The sequence below is a fragment of the Coenobita brevimanus genome, chromosome 74, assembly GCF_032717465.1.
Source record: "Coenobita brevimanus isolate Jiangsu-jjx chromosome 74, ASM3271746v2, whole genome shotgun sequence".
Taxonomy (NCBI): Eukaryota; Metazoa; Arthropoda; class Malacostraca; order Decapoda; family Coenobitidae; genus Coenobita; species Coenobita brevimanus.
The window spans coordinates 23457029-23470761 of record NC_137027.1 but is presented as its reverse complement, the minus strand read 5'-3'; the positions used below and the strand labels follow the sequence as shown (position 1 = coordinate 23470761).

At 38.9% G+C, this 13733-nt stretch overlaps 1 long non-coding RNA gene across 1 annotated transcript; it reads right to left on the bottom strand.

Moving 5' to 3' along the window:
- Nucleotides 1-306: 306 nt before the first annotated feature.
- LOC145407905 (uncharacterized) lies at nucleotides 307-11207 on the bottom strand. The gene is made up of 2 exons (XR_013898816.1): nucleotides 11132-11207; nucleotides 307-3919 (listed from the first exon to the last, which is right to left on the bottom strand). It is a non-coding gene; the product is annotated as an uncharacterized LOC145407905 (long non-coding RNA).
- Nucleotides 11208-13733: the final 2526 nt, after the last annotated feature.

The window sequence follows — 13733 nt, the reverse complement described above, 5'->3', positions numbered from 1 at the left end:
TGTGTGCCATACAACCCTAAACAAAATCCCCACCTATTGGACTTGTTTCTAACAACCAATTCAGATAATTATAATGTCGAAGTGAAGTCCCCCCTCGGACCTTCGGATGATTGTCTGATACAAGCCACCAGTTCAACACCTACCACATCCTCCTGCTCTAAACCTCTCATGGTAACTAAATGGCACCACAACAGGGGAGACTGGAAGGGTCTCCAAAATTTTTTCATGGATATTCCTTGGACCTCCTTTTTCTTTCAAGATGCACACTCCATATTGGGCCACATACAGGATTTCATTAAAGTCAGCATGGAAACTTTCATTTCTCATCATAGTTACAGAAAAAGATGTAATTCACCTAAATGGTTTGACCACAATTGTGCTAGAGTAACAGAACATAAAAAGATAGCCCATAACACTTATACAAGGACCAAAAGTAAACAACCTTTGAACTATTATAGATATATCAGAAACCATACCAAAATCATTATCAATCTTTCTAAATTAAACTTTTTTTCATAGACAAGCTAACAAACTACTAAACAACCCAAATGATAACAAAATATTCTGGTCTACCCATAATTCATTCAAATCTAACTTCACTACCACCTCTTCCATTGCACCATTACAGTCCCTAATGGAAATCTAGTAAGTGACCCACGTGGAAAAACCAATCTTCTTGTCAAAATTTTTTCAACAAACTCAACCCTAAATACAGAAAATCATAATATTCCTGTACTTGATTTTGATTTCCCTCAAATACTCCTTTTCAAGATTCACACAAGATACATACAAGCTCTAATACAGAATCTCTCAGCAGATAAAGCTACTGGTCCCGATGAAATTCCTTCAATAGTAATTAAAATTTGCTCCAGGGTGTTGGCTCCTGTATTGGCAAAATTTTTTCGCTTATGCATATGTACCTTAAGTTTTCCAGCCTCTTGGGAAGAAACAAATATCCATCCTGTTGCTAAGAAGGGGGCCACTTTTGATCCATCAAACTATAGACCAATCGCTATAACTTCCGTTCTTGGTAAAGTTTTTGAGACATGAAAAAACAAACACATAGCCAAGCACCTAGAAATCAATAAATTAATCCATGATCGGCAGTATGGATTTAGACAAGAACGTTCAACTGTAAACATTCTTTGTCTTCTTACCCATTACATTAACAAAACATTAGATCAACATGGTGAAACACACACAATAGCACTTGATATTTCAAAAGCATTTGACAGAGTGTGACACCGGGCCATATTGTCTGAGAAGTCATATTATGGCCTTGCATCACTGGTTCCTCTAATTTCTTCTTACCTTCATAATAGAAAAATACTGGTCATGGTATATGAAATTTACTCCCAATTTCATTCCATAAATGCTGGATCAGTTTTGGCCCCAACCCTCTTTCCCATTCATATAAATGACCTTCTATTTGTCACCCACAACCCAATACACTCTTATGCTGATGACACTTCATAGTTCTTTCATATTTAGTACCTCCTTTACACAATCTGATACTATAAATTCCCAAATGAACAGAGCAATTTCTCTAAACGAAGACCTTTCTAAAATTAATCAATGGGGACAAACAAATCTGGTTTCATTTAATGCTCAGAAAACTAAATATATTAATTTCTCCAACAGAAAGAACCCCTCAGACTCCCACATAATTTTAAATGATGTCAGTATTCCCATATCCGCTACAGTTGATATCCTTGGTGTCACAATAAACTCCAACCTAAGCTGGATGGCTTATGTTAAATCACTTGCTAAAAATGCTTCTAAAAAATTGGGACTTCTGTACAGAGTTCGAGAATTCTTCACTGACGAGCAGTTGGCCATAATATACAAAAGTCATGTGCATTTTCACATTGAATACTGTTCGCCACTGTGGAGTGAATGTGGAGCGGTTGCATTGAGGCAGTTGGACAAAATTCAGAATAAAGCCATTATTTTAATCAATAATCCTGCCATTACGCAGGATCTTCTTCCATTATAAGTACGTAGAGATGTTGCTTCTTTAGCATTATTTTACCAATATTCTTACCATAACAGCTCTGACGAAATTGCCTCAATTTTGCCTCCCCTTCACATTTTCCCCCGAAATTCTCGGGCAACTGGGAGCACCCATGAACTTACACTCTCTCCCCCGCAATGCAGAACCTCTGCTTATCAAAATTCACTCCTGGGAGTTGCTTCCCACAAACATTTAATCCACTTTTATTTAACTTTAGTTGTTATATTTTATGAATAGAGGATGCTTTTAGGCAAAGTGATTTGTGTTTTTTTGTATTTCCTTTGTTTTTCCTTCCTCCATTCATTGTCTCTTAAAAAAAAAAAGTGTTTATTAAATTGTCAAGGAAGAGGTGTTATGGAATATCCACAAATACCATTTCTTTTCTTCTCTTCCTCTTCTCATTATCGACAATCATCACAACCACCACCATTACTACCTTCATCATTCTCCTCTTCCTCCTCCTCATCATCATCATCATCTTTCCCGAATGTCAGACGAGGAACTATCTCCCTCAGTCAGTCTCTCCCTCTTCCTATGACCTACAGTCATTTAAACTCTACCAGACAGCCTGAAAGAAGCCACTAGGCTGTTACTGTCTGCATTTCTCTGTCTATAATACCAGTCAGTAATACCCACAGCAGACCATACCAACACACAGGATAATACCACACCAGTCGATAATACTCACACCTCACCACCACACAGGATAATACAACACCAGTCGATAACACCCACACTACACCACACCACCACATAGGATAATACCACACCAGTCGATAATACCCACACCACGCAACCACACAGGGCAATACCACATCAATCAATAATAGCCACACCACATCACCACACAGGATAATACCACATCAGTCAATAATAGCCACACCACACCACACCCCCGCACAGGATAATACCACACCAGTCAATAATAGCCACACCAAACCACACTACCACACAGGATAATACCACACCAGTCAATAATAGCCACACCACACCACACCACCACACAGGATAATACCACACCAGTCAATAATAGCCACACCACACCACACCACCACACAGGATAATACCACACCAGTTAATAATACCCACACCACACCAACAAACAGGATAATGAGACACGGTATTTCACTCTCTGAACAATATATATGGCGAGAGAGAGAGAGAGAGAGAGAGAGAGAGAGAGAGAGAGAGAGAGAGAGAGAGAGAAGCATTATTATTTTTCGTTTACCCTTTCATGTAATCCATATCACATCCAAGCGATTTTATTAAGCGCAGTAGGGAATTTTGGAACGGGGGGGGGGGTTATAGCCCTCATTAACCTCTTGAAATTGCTAGTCACGAAGAAGTGCTATGGGAGGGATGTAGAGACGTAGCATTGTCTTACTCTGCCACTGAGCTACGTGAAATAAGCTGCAAAAGGACGAAAATCTGGGCCAAGCTAAGGTGAAAGGACCATATTTGTCATTGTTTTTGTTGTTGATGGTTTCTTGTTATTGTTTTTGTTGTTTGTTTTTTGTTTTTACTTTGTTTTTGTAGTTGTTGTGGTGGTATTGTTGTTCTTGTTCTTTGTTCTTGTTTATTTGTCATTCTTGTTGTTCTCTTATTGTTGTTTTTGTTGGTGTTCTTGTCGTTCTTGTTGAGGATAATGGAGCCGAGTTCTTGCTTACGATTGCCATACTGCGCGACGACCACTGGGGGCTTCACGACGACCTTTACCACTACTCACACTGCCGATGCTGGAGTCACCTCGAGTCGTACTGGTCGTCTTCGTTGTCGTTGTGGTCGTGGTGGGCTCCTCGGACGACCTCTTCCTATCGAGGATGCAGCTTCTGAAGCAGTAACACCTGCCGTCTTGACCCGTGTAGCAGCAGGGATCGTCCTCGCATGGGGGTGGCTTGCTCTGACCTGTTGTGGGTTACCAAGTAAAGATAAGAGTAGTGGCGATGATAATAGTAGTAGTGATGATGATAATAATAATAACTGCAGTAGTGATAAAGATAACAGTAACATTGATAATAATAGCAGTAGTACTGATAATAATAATAGTAGTAATCGTAATAATAATAGCAGTAGTGATAATAAGTAGTGATAATGATAGTAGTAGCGATAATGATAAAAGTACCGGTAGTAGTGATAATAATAGTAATAGTGATGATTATAGAAGTAGTGATAATAATTGTAGTAGTGATGATGATAATAATAATAGTAGTAGTGATGATAATAATAGTGGTACTGATGGAAGTAGTGATATTAATAATAATAGTTGAAATGAAAATAACAGTAGTAGTATTGATAACATTAATAGTTGTTGTGATAATAATAACAGTAGTGATGATAATACAGGTAGTAATGATAATAACTGAAGTAGTTGTAATAATAGTAGTGATAATGATAACAGTAGTTATAATAGTAGTAGTGATATTAATAACACTATCCTCTCTCACCAGGGCCTTGGAGTGGCCCTGGTGAGAGAGGATAGTGTTTGGAAACTTCCTGTACTGTTGTTTGCAGATGATACTGTGTTGTTGAGTGAAGACGAAGGGGAACTGCAAGGCTTGGTGGATGAGTTTGAGAGAGTGTGTAAGAAACGGAACCTAAAGGTGAATGTAGGGAAGAGTAAAGTGATGGTCTTTGAGAGAGGTGTAGTTAGTGAATGTACAGCGAGGTTAGATGGTGAGGAATTGGAAAATGTGAGTACGTTTAAGTATTTGGGTAGTGTGATGAGTAAGGATGGAGGTTTGGAGGGTGAAGTGCTTGAAAGGGTACAGCAGGGAAGAAAGGTTGCTGGTTCCTTGAAAGCAGTGATAAGAAACAGGGAAGTGAACATGGAAGTGAAAAAGTTACTACATGACAGTATTGTGATACCAACTCTAACGTACGGAAGTGAAGCTTGGACATTGTTGGAAGGACACAAGTCAAGAGTGAGAGCAGTGGAAATGAGTTATTTAAGAGGAGCCTGTGGAGTCACGTGGAGAGACAGGCTGACGAATGAGGATATAAAGGAGCGTTGTGGTGTGGATGTGGATGTGATAGGAAGCGTTATGAGGAACACACTGAGGTGGTTTGGCCATGTGGAGAGGATGGAGGGTCAAAGACTGACGAAGAGAGTGTATGTGAGTGAGGTGGAGGGGGGAAGAGGAAGGGGGAGGCCGAGGATGAGATGGAGGGATGGGGTGGAGAGGTATATGAGAGAGGGAGGTGTGAGTTGGGAGCAGGGCTGTGAAATGGCGGGGGACAGGGTGACTTGGAGGCGATTTGTTTGTGGCCACCCCAAACGGGATTGAGGCGTCTGGCAATAGATAGATAGATAGATATTAATAACAGTAGTAGTGATACTAATAATGGTACTAGTGACGATAATGGTGATAGTGATAACAGCAGCAGTAGTAGCAGTGATAATAATAGCAGTGGTGAAAATAATAATAATACTAGTGATATCAGCAGTAGTGATAGTGATAACAGTAGGAGTGATGATAATAATAGTAGTGATGGTGACAGTTATATTAATAATGATAATAATAATAACAATATTAGTGAGTGATGGTAATAGTAATAGTACTAGTAGTAGTAATAATGATAATAACACGAATAATAATAAGCCTTTACCAAAGACATGTCCCCTAACCCATCATGCGTTAAAGAATATGTAGACATGCACGAATAGTTATGCCAATGTCATATATATATATATATATATATATATATATATATATATATATATATATATATGCAATGTCATATATAATAGGCCTCCTCCAACCTTCCCCACGAATTCCTTGACTGAGCCAATCTTTGCCACGTTTTCCCTGCAAATTTCTCTATCTCATCCCTCCTCCTCCTGTCTGGCCTTTTTCTGCTACGTTTACAACCTCTTGGTGTCCAGTCAGTCAACATCTTGTTCCATCGATTATCCCTTGTTCTTGCTACATGGCCTGACCACCTCCATTTCTGTTCTTTTATAACTTCTATAATATCTTTGACTTTAGTCTGCTCTCTCACCCAAGTTGATCTTTTCCTGTCTCATAAAGATATTCCCGACATTGATTTCTCCATTGCTCTCTCAGAACAAATTAATTTATTTTCCATCGATTTTGTCAGTTTCCAAGTCTCACAATCATACGTCATTGCTGGAATTATACATTCGTTATATACTTTCCGTTTCATACAAACTGGCAAGCTACTTTTCATACTGTCTCTATGTTTACCGAAAGCTTTTCATCTAATTGTAATGCGTCTGTTTATTTCGCGATTATTATTTTTCGTTAATTTTAGTATTTGTCCCAAGTAATTGTACTCCTCGACTTCTTCAAGAATTTGTGTCGTCCTGTCTCGGCTACCTCCCTTTCCTTGGGGGAAGCAGCCTAGGTATATACTGTAGATAGATAGATAGATTCTGATGATGCTCTTTGGTGTTTGAGGATTATATAAATATTACTTTAGTTTTACTCCGGTTCATCTTTAGCCCTACTTTCAGACTTTCCCTGTTCAGGTCATTTAACATTTCTTGCAATGTCTCTGCTCTTTCTGATATTAGGGCAATGACATCTGCAAATCTTAAATGGTTTAGCTTTTCTCCATCAATGTTTACTTTTGTTTTCCCAGTCTAGCTTTCTGAAAATACTTTCTAGGCATGCTGTAAATAACTCTGGTGAAATTGTATCTCCCTAACGCACGCCCTTCTCAATCTTAATTTTCTTTGAGTCCTTATGTAATTTAACTGTAGCAGTTCCCTCTCTATATATGTTTTCGAGCAGTTTTACAATGTTCTCATTCACTCCTTGTTCTCGCAATGAATTTATAGTTGCCTTCTGCTCCACTGAGTCGAAAGGCTTTTCGTAATCAACAAAACCTAACCACAGTGGTTTATTATATTCTGTAGTTTTCTCAATTAGCTGATTCATTGTGTGTAGATGATCAGTAGTCGAGTACCCGTTTCGGAATCCTGCCTGTTCCCGAGGTTGGTTTTCCTCCATATTTGTAGCTATTCTGATTGTAAGGACTTTAGTGAAGAGTTTGTAAATGACTGATAGCAAACTAATGGGTCGATAGTTACTAAGGTCTTTTGAGTCGCCTTTTTTATAAAGTAGAATAACTACTGCATTACACCATGTTTTAGGAATTTTCTTTTGTTTTATACAGTGGGTACATAAGTAAGCAAGCCTTTTTTGTACTTCTGCTCCAGCATCCAACAGTAAATCTGCTACTATTCCATCTTCTCCCGGAGCCTTCCCTCTTTTCATATTTTTAAGAGAATTATTTACTTAGTCTGGTGTTATCTCAAGTATTTCCCTTGTGTCAACTGAAAAGTTGGCTATTGGTACTACTGTCTTTGATGCATACAGTTCTTTGTAAAATTCTTCAACTCTCTTCAGCATCATATCTCTGCATTTAATGGCTTCACCGTTTTTGTCTTTTAGTGATGTAATTTGTTACTTTCCAAGTGCCATTTTACGTCGGACCTGTTTCAGACTTTTTCCTTTTTTGATGGTTTCTTTGATTTGATCCATGTTTCTCTTTCTTTTTTTTCTCTTTGTCTTTTGTTGATAAGCTTATTTAATTCCGTTCGTTCTATTTCATCTTTCTTTGTTTTTACTTTCATTACCTTTCTTTTTTTCATAAGCTCAAGTGTCTTCTCTGAATACTTCCTGGCTTTGGTTGTATTAGGTTTTCCTACTACCTCCGCTGAATATTTTAGCACTTTTGTTAGTCTGTCATTCAGCTCATCAATGTCACATTCAACATTACTGAGAGCCTGAAATCTGTTCCTTATTTCCAACTGAAAAGCTGCTTTGTTTTCGCTGACTTTTATTGGGCATATCTTTTTATCATTAATCATCTTTCACTTTTGATACTGAATCTTGCGGTGCAACCCACCATTCTATGGTCACTTCCAATATTTACTTTGTTGATAACTGTGACGTTTGTGAATGTGTTATTCTTATTTGCTATAATGAAGTCGATTTCATTCTTTGTTTCTCCATTTGGGCTTCTCCAGGTCCACTTTCTCCCTGTTCTTTTGTGAAAGAATGTGTTCATTATTCTCATGTTAAACATTTCTGCAAAGTTTACCAACGTTTCTCCCACTCCAAATTTTCCCATACATGCTTCTCCATTTTTTGATTTTCCAACTTTTGCATTAAACTCTCCCATGAGTATAGTATAGGTGGTCTTTTCCTCTTCCGTAATTTGTGAGATGTCATCATAGAATGTTTCAATTTCTTCATCTGAGCTCTGAGAAGGTGGTGCATATACTTGTATCACTTTCAGGGTATATTTTTTGCACAGTCTAATTACAACCACTGCTGCTCTGTCAGATACACTGCTGAGTTTAACAATGTTGTCTGCAACATTTCTGTGAATTAGAAATCCTACACCACTATCTCTTTCATTTTCCCTTTCTCTGTTGTAAAATAGGTGGCCATTGTCATTGAGCTGAATTACTTTTTCTTCTTTTCTGTGGGTCTCACTCAAACCTACAATATCCCAACTAATGTTTTCCAGTTCAGCCATCAAGTTTGTAATCTTCAGCGAGGCTTCTTACATTGTATGCATAGATCTTCATGGATTTAAGAGTGTTTAATATCCCAGTCTCTAACTTGTCACCACAGTACTTACTCACTTTCGGTGGCACATTGCCTGTAAGCACAGGAGGCAGTGCGGTTGGACCTTTAGTAGGCGATGATCCAACAGGAACACCCGTCAAATACTTTGCAATAGAACTCATGTTTGGTTGGGAGGATTGTGGCAAATAATCTCACCTCCCTGCCACATAGTTTCTGGTGAGATGTACTTTTTTGCCACTTTATTCGTTATATTCGGTGGAGCCTTATATATCTGTAGGGGGTCCCATGGTCCACATTGTCTAAGACGGTACCTTGTAAATCTACAAGGCCTTCCCCTATCCGCCACCCGGGGACGCGCCAGGTAGCAGTGGGATCCTGCCCCTGGATTAATATATATATATATATATATATATATATATATATATATATATATATATACAGAGGCATAAATTAAGACTTGTACATTTTCTCTATCCGTCCCCGCCCCGGCGGGGCTCAGAGATTGGTAGGCTACTGTTTTCACTCAGTTTGCCCGTCTCTTTGTTTTTGTTTGTTTGTTTGTTTGTATGTATGTTTGTCTGTCTATCTGTTAACAACTTTACGTGAAAACCATTTGTGCGATTTTGATTAAAAATTGCAGAGATGATGGGCTACGACCTTCTGAACATCTGATGAAATTTTTGTCAAGTTGGACCAAGACCCAGGCTGTAGGCCCCCCAAAATGTTAAACCTAAGATGCATCTTTCAAATTTGCATCCTATAATATGCTTCATTACATCAGCGGCCCCCCCCCCTCCCCCCAGTTAGCGGGAGGAAAGTCAATATCAGGTGAGTCGGGCCTAAAATTTCAGATGGGCTAAAAATCGTCAATTTTCATCCGGTATATTCCAACTGTTATGTGACATCTTTGACTATCCTGTTGTGTTTATATGTCAGCACTAAAATGACTGCCGGGCACGGATCTGCTGTGTCTTGGCACCGCTTCTTGTTTTTTAAGACGTTAAGATGATCTAGGAAGCAGTTTCCAAGATACAGCTATTTACAGATTAGTTTCCTTGTATGGATATAGCTCGTAAAATACTTACAATGTGGCAATTTCATATATAAGGACATAAACCAGGGCTTATGTCTTTCTGTAAGATAAGAAGAGAATCCAGAAAGAAGTTTGCAAATATAATACTAGATATCGCTGAGAGAGCGCATACCTCCACCAGTACCATTGCCATTAAAAAACATCCATCTTTCCATAAAATTTCATTGACATTCATTGCGAACTTTTGGAGATATTTTGCTTGTTACTACGATTCGGATCCGCCTCAAAATTTAATCATTCTTCATTGGCCCATGGCCCACCCTTCCACTAAATTTTATCAAAATCCGTTCATATTTTTTTGAGTAATCTTGCTAACAGAGAGACAGACAAACCAACCAACCAACACGGGGTAAAACATAACCTCCTTGGCGGAGGTAAGAAGACAAATTTTTCCTTATATGGTCATAGCTCGTGAAGTACAGACAATATGGCAATTTTACCTATACGGGCATCAACTACGACACATACTCTAGCTTTCTGTGTGATAGGAAGCCAATCCACCTGGTAGTTTACGAGATACAGGCCCGGACGGAAAGACGGACGGACAGGGACGATTCCTATATCCCCATCATATGGAATAATAGTGAGGAAAATAATAATAATAATAATAATAATAATAATAATGATAATAGTAATAATGATACTACTCCTACTACTGCTGCTGCTGCTGGTGCTGCTACTACTAATACTAAATTAATTATAATAATAATAATAATAATAAAATGAAAAATACTGTGAAACAACCAAATATAAGAAGTACAGACAATATGGCAATTTTACCTATACGGGCATCAACTACGACACATACTCTATCTTTCTGTGTGATAGGAAGCCAATCCACCTGGTAGTTTACGAGATACAGGCCCGGACGGAAAGACGTGTGTGTGTGTGTGTGTGTGTGTGTGTGTGTGTGTGTGTGTGTGTGTGTAAATGCATGAAGACAAGCAATATTATACATAACTTATTAAAAAAAAAAAAAGAAATGTGACTGTGTGTGTGTGTGTGTGTGTGTGTGTGTGTGTGTGTGTGTGTGTGTGTGTGTAAATGCATGAAGACAAGCAATATTATACATAACTTATTATTCTTACTGGCATAGTAGGCTTCGTAACAGCTCTTCTTTAGCGATGTATTACTATTATTATTATTATAGCTATTATTATTATTATTATTATTATTACTTATTATTATTATGTCTTTGCATAAAACATCTTTGCACTACTGAGCGTTATTTATATTGTTTAATATTGAAACAGGTTGCACTAATGCAAGAGTATATCAATGTGCAGTGATCAGAATAAACCGCTGGTTTAAAATTCCATATCGACATACGGTACTTTGCATCTATAAGACACCAGAGGATATCGATGTGCTGACAGACTAAATCGCTAGTGAAGATGTATAACGAAATTTCAAAAGGCACTTAAGATCACGAATTTCAAAAAACTTCATAATTTACCGTACCTGAACTCAAAGCAGGAAGGACAGCCAGTAAAATGCAGAGCAGAGCGAAAGGAGCCATGACGTTCACCCACCTCGGTGTCAGGGTCAACACTGAATTCCCACATCCGCCACACTTGTGGGGCTGGCCCAGCAGCCACAAGTGTGGTAAGAGGGAGGAGCTAGTGACGTCATAATAGCTAGCCAATCAGGACACAGATAGGACTGTCACATACTGCTATATAGAGAATTATTGTTATTATTTATTCGGTGTAAATAAAATTATCAGGAATAAAACAATAATTTCTCACCTTTATTTTTACGAAGTGTTTAGTCTACTAATAAATCTGACAGTGCCGTCTCTTGCCTTTTGGGGGCCCTTTGCGAAATGTTGTTTGGGGTCCCGTATTTTGTGAAACTTGGTGGGGGGATTCCAAATCCTCTAAGATTGTCCGGGGGCACGCCTTTAACATATAAATGGTTGACCACAGCAATTAAAACCTACAGAATATGACAATAAACGGGACACATTGTCCTCCAGGACTTACCGAATCTGCATTACAACATCTCCCAAATGTGCATAAATGAGACAGATGCTGCAGTTTCCTTAAAATATTTATTTTAAATCTTACGAAATGTTAAACTTGTTAAGGAATCAAAATTTAGGCAAACACTGCAACTGATAATACTAAACATATAAAAATATCCCTTCCCTCCCCCCCAAAAAAAATAATAAATCCGGCCATTACACAGAATAATTGCTGGGTCCACCGTACCCCCTACAAAATTTATTTCATGAATATGGAGTGACAACACAAATATTAATAAAAAAAAAAAAAAGGCCAATAATGGCAGCTGCGGCGCTCCCTGGTGGCTTTGGGGGCCCTGTGCAACCTCGTAATTCGCATATAGTAAAAAACTGCATTCAAACCTAACCAAGTCTCTTGGAAAAAAAAGTCATTTTCAAAATGTGTTACTTCAGAGCTCAATGGGGGTGAAGACACCTCTCTTTATACACACCGAAAAATTACCCCCTTATATTGAAAATTGTGTATATTATGAAGATGCAGAAGCTTGTGCCCCACTTGGACCCTATTGACATATGAAAAGAGGTGTGTGTGTGTGTGTGTGTGTGTGTGTGTGTGTGTGTGTGTGTTAATATGGCAATGTGTTGTGTGTAGATTTGAGGGGTGTTATGAACTGCTGTGTGTGTGTGTGTGTGTGTGTGTGTGTGTGTGTGTGTGTGTGTGTGTGTGTGTGTGTGTGACAATGTGACAGTGTGTGTGTAAATTTGAGAGGTGTTATGAACGTGTGTGTGTGTGTGTGTGTGTGTGTGTGTGTGTGTGTGTGTGTGTGTTGCCAGGTGAGAGGGAGGGGGAGGGACGGGAGGAAAAATATAAATCTTTCCTCTATGTCCTTCTTCTCCCTTTACATACCCCCCCCCCTTCTTGCAGCTCCCTCTCCAAGTTAAAGTGACAGAATAGCGATGATAGTGGAGGTAGAGAGCAATCATTACTCTTTGTTTTTATCTTCTTCCTCCTTATCATCATCGTCACCATCATCATCATCACCATCATCATCATCACAACCATTAACATCATCACAATCATTATCATCATCATCACCACCATCCTCCTCCTCATCATCATCTCAACTACATCTTCCACAGGGACGAATTCTGTATTGGACCCTCTAGCCAGCCTGACCCAACACACGGCACCCCCATCCCCCCCCCCCCGGCCACTGGAACTAGATCTCCCCCCACCATGACACGGTTCAGGACTACGGTATTGACACTCCTAGGCTCCAGAGGGAACGAAATGGCGGCAGCTGGAAGAAAAATGGCGTCAGAGGGAACACAAGACCTAGACCTGTTCCGTACGTGAAACTATTACTATTACCACTGCTAATACTACTATTATTATTACTACTACTACTACCACCACCACCACAAGCACCACCACCACTAGTACTACTACTACTAATACCACCACTACCACCACTACTACTACTACTACCACCGCCACCACCACCACCACCACCACCATAACAACAACAACATCTACTACTACTACTACTACTACCATTTTACAGTAGGAATTGAATAAAGAAAGTCGTAACACTGCAAAATAGACGATAATGAAGTGTGTCAATTGTGAGGAGAGTAAGTGTTGGTGGAATTCAGAGACAAGCACTTAACTCCACACACACCTTGTTTGTTACGATAGATAGATGGATATGTAGGTGGATGGATGGATAGATGGATGGATGAGTAGATGGATAGATACTTGTAGATATGTAGGTGGATGGATGGATGGATGGATAGTGTTACGGAACAGAGAAAGATAATGTACACTTTAAGTGAGAATCCTAATAATCACTACTGTCCAGTAAAGTTCCAGGTTCAAAACAAAAGAGTTAGGTAAAATTACAAGTTAAAGTTTAATGCTCAAACTAACAACAAAACATTCAGGACTCATAAGGATAATGTAATGGCAAAAAACAGGTTAAATATATGGTTAACTGCAATAGCCTCTATTAACACGAAATTAGCAAGAGTAAATTTATCTAAGTCAGCCCTGATAATATGAAAATACACTGGGTAATGCTCAGTAATGAGGAGTAG